Source organism: Antechinus flavipes, chromosome 1 (assembly GCF_016432865.1).
Source record: "Antechinus flavipes isolate AdamAnt ecotype Samford, QLD, Australia chromosome 1, AdamAnt_v2, whole genome shotgun sequence".
Classification (NCBI taxonomy): Eukaryota; Metazoa; Chordata; class Mammalia; order Dasyuromorphia; family Dasyuridae; genus Antechinus; species Antechinus flavipes.
The window spans coordinates 208,267,075-208,279,367 of NC_067398.1; the positions used below are offsets into that span (position 1 = coordinate 208,267,075).

The following is a 12,293-nucleotide window of genomic DNA, read 5'->3' on the forward strand; positions in this document are numbered from 1 at the left end:
AGTTGAATGGACCCGATTTTTGCAATTGAGAGAAGCATCAGAGAGGTCCTATGTAGGGATTAATAATCAACTAGTAAATATCCATCAAAGTAATGGTTTTAACTATTATTAGTAGGGCTGGACGTACATTAAATGTGTAGTGTAAAAAAAAAAAAAAAACCCAATACTAACAGGCTCAAAGTTGCACCTAATTAAGAAAATAGCAGTTAATTAACAGTTAAATTAACAAATCATTAGTGAATGATAATGGAATTGTCTAGAGAGCACTAAGCACAAAAGCCAAGTTGACAGAGCTACTTAATACAGATAGTCACTATCAGATGAGAAGTTGATAACTATGAATTGAGAAAAATTCACAGCATACTTGAACATTAACTTTAGTATTACTGCTTGCATAAAAGTTGCCTTATGACACATTTAAATAGAAATTTCCTAAAATAATGTAGTAATGAACTCAATCCTTGTGTCCAATAGAAATTTAAATAGTAGCACATCAGAATGTTAGAAAGGCACTTTTGTCCATTAGAATTTTTGCATGTACTCAATAATTCATATAGCATACATCTAACCTGCCAACAAATACAGAATCACAAAATAAATGAGTTGAGAGAATTAAAGGGGACTTTAGACAGAATATATTGTAACCCTCTTATGAGAGCCCAGAACTTGGAACCAAGGAAACATCAGTTCAAAGTTACTTTCAGATACTTAAAATCGGTGCAATCCTGAGCAAGTTACTTAACCTCTACCTGTTTCAGTTTGCTCACCTGTAAAATGTGGGTAATAATGGTACCTCACTCCCAAGATTGTTGGGGAGGATAAAATGATGTAATATTTGTAAAAAAAAAAAAATATATATATATATATAGAGAGAGAGAGAGAGAGAGAGAGAGAGAGAGAGAGAGAGAGAGAGAGAGCGCCAGCGCACAGTAGGCATATTATCCCTATAAAATAAAGGAAGGGAGAAATAAGCAACAATTGTGTACTATATGCAATGCAATACTAATAAAATGCTTGTTTAAAACAAAAACAGTCGAGGCCCAATTACTGAAAGGTCTGGTCCATTGACACTTTGTTTAGCAAAGCTAAAATATTACTCAATTCCCAGGGCTTTGCTTTTTTCATATTCCTCTAAATCACCTGAGTCATTTTAGGCACCACTAAATACCTCTCTCCCCATCACTATCTTTTAAGTGTTTCTATTGTAACCAAGATTTCAAAATTGAAACACCATACTAAATGAAATTCCCAATGCCAGAAACAGGTTAGTTAACTTCAAGTCCATGCATTGATTTAAACCTCTCCCAGGTCAAGTCATTGGCTATTACTAATGGATTCAGAGGTCAGAAGTGAAAGGAGTGTCAACCCGCTCTCTCTCAGATGTCTTTGTAATTAAAACAGATAGCATGCATTTAAAAATGCAATTCTCCTCCATATCACATCCTCCAAAAAAAAAAAATCTTGCTAGTTTTTCTCTCTGCCTCCTCCCCTAGGGAAACTGCTGCAAAGGGAAAACACAGCCAACTAACCAGACTGCTTTGCAAAGGCTGGGCCTTTCACCCAGAAGCCTTTGCAATGCAAGAACAGGGTTCTGGAAAACAGTGAGCTCTAAGAGAAATGCAGCGAAATTGAAATATTCAAGAAGGATTCCCACCTTGGAACGTAGGGAATCTATTTTAATCCCCCTTATGAAACAAAGTTACACAAAGCTGGACGGCAACGTGGACAAACCAAAAGGTAAAATCAGTAAGTTTGCTGAGTTTGCAAGTCTTAACTGGGCAGAAGGCACCCACTGCAGAGCTAGCTTCCTTCCCAACCGGGCTTTAAATGCAAACACCGAAAACGGTTCCCCGCGCCAAAACGGTGCAACAAGCGGCCAAGTTGCAAGGGCTGGCCCATTTCGTGATCCACAGACTCCCCGAATGCCACGCGCCGCCGCCCGCCCTTCCTGCAGCACCCCCACCCCGCATCCCCGGAGCTCCGGAGGCCGGCTGGGAATCGCGGATCCGCTCTCCAGGGGAACGAGAAGGAGGAGGAAGAGGAGAGTAGACAGTACCGGGCCGCTCCACTTACCTCCGTCCGGCCCCACGCTCCAGTCCCAGTGCCGGCCCCGGCAGCTACGTGGCCCGCCCCCGCCGTCTCTCAGACTTGTGGGCGGGGAAAACGAAAAGGGACCAATAGGGCGCTAGCATTGGTCCATTCTGCCACACCCCCTGCTTCAGCCCCTTTCTCCCTCCCCCAAACCTAGTGCTCCCGCGCGCTGGGGGAGAAACAGACGCGGTAGGAGGCTTGAGCCGGGGCTCTCCCAGCAGATGCTCTCCTGAGCTAGCGCCCAAAGTGGAGGGAGTCGGGTGGAGGGAGATGTGCAGCTGGGGAAAGTCTCCAAAATTCAGGTGGGTGGGTTGGGTCCACGGAGTACCCGAGCCCCAAAATGAAGGTATGGAAGTAGGCAATTTATAAAAACTTATTCTCTGCCCTTTCGGTTAAAGGGACATCCCATCGGGACGATCTTGGTGACAGTGGCTCGGTGCTAGCTTTGCTAGAAATACAGAGTAGTTAAAGACATTTTGTTTTGTTTACATTTTTAGTTTATGTTAAATATAAGCGAACTAGAACTATTCTCCTTTGCTCTAGGAAATTTTCTGTTTGCTGCTGCCAAGCACCCTATATGCTTTACAATTCGAAATGGAAGTAAAGTAACTGTAAGCATAAAATCCAGGTGTAGCTAGCTTTTTTTTTTTTTTAACATATGTTAATTTTAACACAATCGTATTAAAAATCAACCTGATTTCCTCTTCTGAATTTTCTTTTGCTGTCTTATGTGTTTTTAGGAGCTTCAGAGGTGCTCTTAATTTTTTTTTTGTATTAATATATTGCTCCCTGTGACTTCCATTAACTTAAGCCTTTCTTCCCCATTCTCACAAATCTTATGACAGATAGTCAAGCAAAACAATCATGCAGTGACTGCATGAAAATGCATGTTTCATTAGGAAGCGTATTGAATCATCAGAGTGCAAAAGTAAGGATTGGTCAGTGATTTGCTTTACAATATTCTAGCTCTATATAAAATGTTCTAATTCCATTCACTTCATTTTGTATCAGTTCATATAAGTCTTCCTGGTTTCTCTAAATTTATCCTATTCATTATTTCTTGTGGTAAAATGATATTCTACTACATTTAAAATAAGGCATTCCACCATACTGTTCCCTCAGCTTCCTTCATATACATAATTTGCTCCCTTCCCCACAATTTGTTCAGGTATTTCCCAATTCTTGGGCTTACACTTGGTTTCCAGTTACTGCTACGAGAAAAAAAGAGTTTGTATAAATACTTTTTTAATAAATAAATACTTTAAATACTTGATCCTTTCCCATTTTTTTTTATCTTTACTGAGTATTTTCCTATTGATGATATTGCTAAATTAAAAAGGATTGTTCCAAATTGCTTTCCAGCATTATTGGAATTTCGTAGCCCCACCAGAAGTGTGTTAGCAAACCTGTCTTTTTACAGTGTCTCCAACAACTGTAATTCTCCCCCTTTTTTTGTCACCTTGATCAAAATTGATATGAGGTAGAAACAACGTTCTTAGTGATCTGTAGCATTTTATATGGTTGTTGTTAGTTTGCCTTTATTCCCTTAAGAACTATCCTTTGAATACTTTTGAGGGAAAAAAAATAAAAACCTATTTTTTGACTATCCAACTATATGTTTTTAGTATCCCAAAAGTCAAAGGGCCCTAAGATTTTTGGGATACCCTATATATTTGCATTCTATATTTACATTGTGCGTGCATTTGTATATCATATTTGTATCATGTGTTTATATATGTATGTATATTTGTATATGTATATTTATATTATGCATTATGCATTTCCCATATAGCTTAACTATAAGAATTCTCTAAAGCATTTGTACTATTGATGGCCTTCTGCCCTGGAATACTCTGTCCTTTCTAAGTTTGTATGACATTGCTTTCTTGGTTTGTCCTCTTACCAACATCACAATTCTTCTATCTCCTTTGCTAGTTCTTCATGTCATACTCATTAGCTGTGAATATCTCCCAAAGTTCTGTCTTAGATCCTTTTCTCTGTTCCCTTTATATTCTGTTACTTGGGGAATTTCCTCAGCTCCCATGGGTTCACTTATTTTGACCATATACATGATATATGTACATGTATATAGATATAGATGTTTTCTAATCTCTCTTCTAAATTACTTTTATAAATCTCAACTGCCTTTTAGATACATCCAACTGGATGCCACATTAAGCTCCTCAAGCTCACCATGTCCAAAACAGAACTCATTATCTTTCCCCAATAGACTTTCTGTAAGACTTATCTCAAATTCTTTTTTTGGCACAAAGTCTTTCTCATCCCTTCCTTTTCCCTCCCTCCTGCTTTGTCTTCTCTTCTAAGATACCTTTCCATCCATTCTATATAAAATTGTTGTATACTTTGTTATTTACATGTTGTTTGTTCTGTTACATTGAAATCCTAGAAAACATAGACTATTTTTACCTTTCTTTGTATTATCAGCACCTAGGGAATAGATAACATGTAATAAGCCCTAAATTTACCAAGACTTCTGATCAATTCATTGTTAATTTTTTAAAAGTGTATGGATTTCTGTTTGTGAAAAAACATTTTTAATTTATGTAATCAAAAATATTCAATTTACTTCCTGTGATCATCTCTCTCTCTTTATTAGTCAAATTGCTTTTTTTATTCTTAGTGATGAAAGGAAGTTCCTTCTTTTCTCTTCTAATTTTGTTTTGATGTGTTACTTTATAATTAGGTTGTCTATTTGGAGTTTATTATGGTATATAATGTGAGTTGATGGAATAAGCCTAATTTGTAGCAGATTGCTTTCCAGTTTTGCCAACAGTTTTTGGAAAATATGAGTATGTACCTTAGCAGTTGGCATCCGGGGTTTGTGAATACTATGCCACCATGCTCATTTGCTTCTTAGTTTTGAATACTTAATCTCTTCAACTAATCAATTTTTCTTTTTTAAATCCATACCAAATAGTTTACCACCTTGTAATATAATACAGCAAACAATCTTTTCTTCTCATAGTTTTCCATTATTACCTTGAAATTTTTGACCTTTCATTTCTCCAGATAATTCTTTGGTTTGACACTGAATTGATTGGTATGATACTGAATAAATTTGTTAATTGATTTTATTGTCATTTTTATAATATAGTCATAGGCCAAACATGCACAATTAATCTATCCCTAACTATTAAGGTCTTTATTTGTATAAAGAATGTTTCATAGTTGTATTTATATATTTCCTGTGTAGGGCCTAGTATGTGGAGAATCGGATATTTTCTCTAATTTTTTATTTTGAAGGTTATTTTGAATGAAATTTCTTTTTCTATCTTTCTCATTCTTCCCCCCTCCTTCCCAGATTTTGCTGTCAATATGCAAAAAGGCTGATTTGGGGGTTCTTTTCTATCTGAAACTTTACTGGAGGTCTTATTTCTATTATTTTAGTCAAATCTTTATGGTTTTCCTAATAAGCTGATTCATTTGTTTTAATTAAACCAACTGTTTGAAAATTAAAAAGAATAGGATTCTGATTAGGAAAGTAGCCAGACAGCCCTCTTTGTAGTGGCCAGAAACTGGAAACTGAGTGTCTGCCCATCAATTGGAGAATGGCTGAATAAATTGTGGTATATAATTTTATGGAATAGTATTTCTGTAAGAAATGACCAGCAGGATAATTTCAGAAAAACCTGGAGAGACTTACATGAACTGATGCTGAGTGAAATGAGCAGGACCAGGAGATCATTATATACTTCAACAACAATATTATATGATGATCAATTCTAATGGACATGGCCCTCTTCAACAATGAGATGAACCAAAAATTGCTACATTTGTTCAATAATGAATAGAACCAGCTACATTCTGGGAAATGAGTGTGAACCACTATGTAGCATTCCCAATCCTTCTATTTTTGTCTATCTGCATTTTTTATTTCCTTCACAGATTAATTGTGCATTACTTCAAAGTCCGATTCTTCTTGTGCAGCAAAATAACTGTATGGATATGCATACATATATTGTTTTTAACATATACTTTAATATATTTAACATGTATTGGTCTACCTGCCATCTGGGGAAGGGGATGGGGAGGAGGGGAACAACTGGAACAAAAGATTTTGCAGTTGTCAATGCTGAAAATATTACCCATACATATATCTTGTAAATAAAAAGCTATAATTTAAAAAAAAAAAAAAGAAGAAGAAGAAAGAAAGAAAAGTAGCCAGAATTTGAAAGGTCAGTTCTATAGGATAAAGAGTATTATTGTTTTCTATTTGCCCAACATATAAGTAGTAAATGGTCTCTAAATGTATAATATAGGGTATGTCATTAACACTGTGTCATTAAAATGTAAAAAGTAAATTTCTTTCTTTTTTATTTTATATAGAGGAAATCTTGCTGGGGAGTGAAGAGGGAATGAAAGTGATATGGGATGCCATGTAAAGGACACATCAGTAAAGACCTCCTGCTTCTGTTAACTCATCTTCCTGATGTCTAGCTGTACTGGCTAAGAAATGAAATAGAGTATAATAAAAATCAACAATTTATCAGATGTTTAATTTGTAGCAGAATTAGACTTTTGTCCAGATAATGTGTCTCTTCCTACTCTTTTACTACTCATCTAGCTGGGGTAATCATCATAATCATTTAACACAAATTATTCAGCCATTTCTCAATCAAAGGTAATAGAAAGTGGGGAAGATATGAGAAATGATTTTAAGGTTAAAATATAACAATACTTGGTCAACTAATAGAGGATGATCAAAAAGATAGTGGGAAGAGCTTAATAAACTTTTCCAATCCACAATTTGATTTAAAAATATCAGAGATTATTCATACAATTTTCTGTTGCTATTTCAGAAAAAGACAAACTTCAATGCCTTTGAGATTCACCATACTTGTCATATTGTAAAGATAGAATCTGGACTTGGAAAAGGATCTATAACTTTCAAGTGAGGATAGAATGATAAAGAGATAAAAAAAATTTAATTGTCAAATATAATCTTCAATGTGATTATTATATAAATATTTATAGTATATGTAGAATCAATATGATAGGTTGTGAAGGAGATAGAAAAGTTAGATAAGACATGGTTCATCTAATAGAGGAATGGGGCAAAACTGTAATAGATAATATTACATGATAAAGTCAATAAGGAGTTACAAACTATGTGAAGAATGAGGCAAAAGAACATTACTGACAGAATTCAGGCAAAGCTTTATGGAAGAGATAGCATTTGTGAGAGGCTTTCAAGAAGCTTACAGAATAGTGTCAACAAAAACAGAACAAAAATAAAATTATAGGAGAAAAGCAATACTTCCCCTCTTAAAAAAAAAAAAAATGTCTATAGTCCAGGTTGTTAATCTAGGGCCTATGGACTTGATTTTTTAATATGTATTTTTCATAACTATCTTTTAATATAATTGGTTTCCTTTTAGTATTTAGTATTTTATTTCCCCCACTTACATGTAAAATAATTTTTCCATTTATTTTTACAACTTTGAGTTCTAGATTCTCTCTACCTTAACACCTATTAAGAAGGCACATGTGAATTTATGCAAAACATTTCCATAAAAGTCTTATTGTGAAAGAAAATATATATCTCCCCTCATCCCCCCAAAAAATCCTTAAGAAAAATAAAGTTAACAAAAAAGACTATGTTTCAATCTGTACATAGACAATCAGTTGTTTCTCTGGGTATGGATAGCATTTTTCATCATGAGTCCAGAGCAGTCTTGTATCGTTGAGAACAGCAAAGTCATTCCCAGCTGATCACTCCACAACATTGCTATTACTTTGTACACAGTACATCTCTGCTTGAGTTCATAGAGGATGTTCTGGGTTTTTCTGAGAGCATCCCACTCATCAGTTCCCAAAGAATAATACTATTCCATCATACTCACATACCACAACATATTCAGCGATTTCCCAATTGTTGGGCATTCTCTCAAGTTCCAATTCTTTGCCCTAAGAAGAGAGCTGTTATATTTTTGTACATATCAGTCCTTTTTCTTTATTTTTTTCAAATCTTTTGGAATTCATGCCTAGTAGTGGTATTGTTAGGTAAAAGGATATGCATGATTTTATAATCTTTTGGGCATAGTTCATTTATCATTGAGAAATGGCTCATTTTTTTAAAATAAATTTGACTGTTTCCTATATCCTTGAGAAAGGAGGCCTTCATCAGAGAAACCTGTTTCAAAATTTTTTTCCTCAAATACTATTGTTAATTGTATTTCCCCCATTTATTCTATTCTCTCTCCTTTTACTCATCCTTTCTCAAAAGTGTTTTTCTTCTGACCACCTTCTTACCCAATATGCCCTCTCTTCTATCACCTTCTTTTCTTCCCTTATCTCCTTTCCAACTCCTATTTTCCTTCAGTGTAACAAATTTCTATACCCATATTGAGCATAAATGTTATTTCCTCTGAGCCAATTCTGATGAGACTAATGGCATTTCATTCCCTTCCCCGTGCCACATCACTGTAAAAGCCCCCTTTTTTTGCCTAATTTCTGGCAGATAATTTACACCATTGAACCTCTCCCTTTCCTATTCTCCCAATATATTCCTTTCTCATTCCTTAGTTTTATTTCTTTAAAATATTATTCTTTCAATATGGAAAAATGCTCTAAATCACTATTGATTAGAGAGATGCAAATTAAGACAACTCTGAAATACCACCACACACTTCTCAGATTGGCTAAAATGACTGGAAGAGATAAGGCTGAATGTTGGAGGGGATGCCTGAAAACTGGGACACTGATACATTATTGGTTTGATCCAACCATTCTGGAGAGCAATCTGGAACAATGCCCAAAGGGCTATCAAACTGGGCGTACCCTTTGACCTAGCAGTGCCTTTCCTGGATCTGTATCCCAAGGAGATCATAAAGAAGGGAAAAGAGGGGCAGCTAGGTGGGGCAGCGGAGTCCTGAAATCAGGAAGACCTGAGTTCAAATCTAGTCTCAGATACTTAACACATCCTAGCTGTGTAACCCTGGGAAAATCACTTAACCCCAATTGTCAAAGCAGAAAAAAAAAAAAAGAAGAAGAAGAAGAAGAGCAAAGGGCCCACACGTGAAAAAAGGTTTATAGGAGTTCTTTTTGTGGTAACAAAAAATTGGAAAACAAGTAGATACCCATTAATTGAGGAATGGCTAAACAAGTTGTGGTATATGAAGGTAATGGAATATTATTGTTCTATAAAAAATAATGAAAAAGCTGATTTTAGAAAGGCCCAGAAAGATTTACAGGAACTGATGCTGAGCAAAACAAGCAGAAACAAGAATATATTGTGTACAATTACATCAACAGAGTGCAATGATCAGCTATAAAATACTTAGTTCTTTTCACCCTTGAATCAGTGATTCGAAACAAACCCAATAGACTTTGGATAGAAATGCCATCTGCATTCAGAAAAAGAATTATGGAGATTGAATGTAAATCAACATATGCTACCTTCACTTCCTTTTGTCTTAGCCCTTAATGTAGAAACTGATAAATCTTGTGCTATCCTGATTGTGGCTCTACAATATTTGAATTGTTTCTGGATGCTTGCAATATTTTCTCCTTGACCTGGGAGTTCTGGAATTTGACTAAATACTCATAGAATTCTGGAGAGCAATGTGGAACTACACATAAAGGGCCATCAAACTGTGCATACCCTTTGATCCAGCATTGTTTCTACTGGGTCTGTATCCCAATGAGATCTTAAAGGAGGGAAAGAGACCCACATGTGCAAAAGTGTTTGTGGCAGCTCTTTTAGTAGTGTCAAGAAACTGGAAACTGAATGGGTGCCCATCAGTTGGGAATGGCTGAATAAATTATGGTATATGAATACCATATTATTGTGGAATATTATTGTTCTATAAAAAATGATCAGCAGGATGAATTTAGCCTGGAGAGACTGAATGAACTGATGCTAAGTGAAGTGAGTAGAACCAGGAGATCATTGTACATGTCAACAAGAAGATTATACAATAATCAATTCTGATGAATGTGATTCTCCAACAGTGAGATGATTAAGGCCAGTTCTAATGATCTTTTGATGAAGAGAACCATCTATACTGAGAGAGAGAACCGTGGGAACTGAGTGTGGATCACAATATAGTATTTTCACTTTTTTGTTATTTGCTACATTTTGTTTTCTTCTCATTTTATTTTTCTTTTTTGATCTGATTTTTTTTGTGCAACGCGATAATTGTAGAAATATGTATAGAAGAATTTTAACTTGGATAACTTGCTGTCTAAGGGAAAGGGTGGGGAGAAGAGAGGGGGGAAAATTTGGAACACAAGGTTTTGCAAGAGTGAATATTGAGAACTATGCATATATTTTGAAAATAAAAGCTAAAAAATAAAAATAAATAAAATATTCTCAGGAGTTTTCATTTTGAGATCTCTTTCAGGAGGTGATCAGTGGAGTCTTTCAAATTTTATTTTATCCTTGAATGGTTAATAAGGATTAGAAGTTCTTCCATGTCTCTGTTCAGGCCCCACAGATAAGCTGTCATATCTTCTGAGTGACTCCCATGCCCAAAGAAAATATCTTCCCTCTAAAAAACATATTTGAACACCAATCCGATTAAATCCTGAGACCGGAGGAACGGAGAGACTGGCTGTAAGCCAGAAAAGTTAGGAACATTGGCCAACCTCCCAATTGCTCCCCTCAAATGTTTTGCAGAAACTCAGACAAATTCCTGCAAAACATGTTTACTGTTAAAGGAGCTGTGAATCCCTTGGACCTAGGCCAGACCAAAATGAGGAATCATTGCACAATCTGTGGACACAGGGCCTCCTTTGTTTCAAATAATATTTAAATGACCATGATACCTTAGTAGCTTTGAAATCTTACCCATAGAGATTTTCTGCCTGGGACTTTCCCAATGGGCACCCTGAGAGGTGGAATCTGGGATTCCCCAATGGAGAGACTCAGGAGTTGACGCTCCCCTAAATTGGTGATATTTTCTACTACTTTTTACATTTACTGTGTTGCTGTAATTATATTAGTATTAGAGTTTATTAACTATTGTCACTGTCACCTCAAATTGCCTATGCATTTGCCTTTTCTATAAATCAATGAAACATTTATCTCCTTCTTCTTAAGTGTGTCTTATTATAGTTGTGTGTATCTGAACCATAAAGTTTCTTATTCATGCAACTCTTTGGTTCCAGAATATCAGGAAAGTTTTCTTTGATAATTTCTTGAAAGATGATATCTAGGGGGTTTTTTGAGCATGGTTTTTAGATACATTAGATATGTAATATCTATCTAAAATAGATAATGTAATAATATCCATAATAATAATTAAATTATTTTTAAATTATTTCTCCTAAATCTATTTTTCAGGTCAGTTGTTTTTCAAATAAGATATTTCATATTATTTTCTTTTTTTTTATTCTTTTACTTTTGTTTTTATTGTTCCTTGATTTCTCATAAAATCATTAGCTTCCATTTGCTCAATTCTAATTTTAAAGGAATTATTTTTTTCAGTAAGATTTTGTACCTCCTCCATTTGGCCAATTTTGCTATTTTAAGGCATTTTTCTCCTTATAAGGGTTTTTTTTTTTTTTTTTTTTTTTGCACAACTCTCAATTCTCTTCCCATCTCTCTCTTACTTGGTTCTTTTTTCCCCATATTTTTAATTGAACTAAATAGAAAATAAGAAAAATACAGAATAGAAAGAGAAAGACAGAAAAAGAAAATAAAACACAAACAAAACATTGTCATATGCCCAGAAGAACATCAGGAAAGAGTCACAATATATAATAATAAATTTCCATTTCAAGAAAGTATATATAATAATAGAAGGAATTATATTCATGAATAGACATCTTTTCTTTGTTCCGTCTAGGTTATTCTTTTGTTCTTTGCTATGCACTTCACTTTGTTCTTTTTTTTCCCTTTCATCCTCTCAAGCAAGTTACAGTTAAGCACCAACCCACACATATACATATACATACATGCATACATATCCACATATGTTCAGATATATATAGATAGATAGATATCTATACGCATTTACTCATATGAGTAAATATGTATGTAAAACTATTAATATGGCTGACATAATGTAGATTTCTCTTGACTGAATTTTTAAATTTGAATTTGTCAAAATTTGAATTAATGATTATTAGTCCAACTTTTTTTTCTAATTAATTCTGTTCCTGATAGTTAGGATTTTTACAAGGTGCCAAGTCAATGGAATTGATAGAGATAATAGTTATCTAATTTAGCATGGTAC

General features: G+C 34.8%; 1 long non-coding RNA gene across 1 annotated transcript; it reads left to right on the forward strand.

Annotated features, from left to right (window-relative positions):
* Positions 1-2,278: 2,278 nt before the first annotated feature.
* Positions 2,279-6,601, forward strand: LOC127553007 (uncharacterized). Its single transcript, XR_007951647.1, has 2 exons — positions 2,279-2,393; positions 6,439-6,601. It is a non-coding gene; the product is annotated as an uncharacterized LOC127553007 (long non-coding RNA).
* The last annotated feature ends 5,692 nt before the right edge of the window (positions 6,602-12,293 follow it).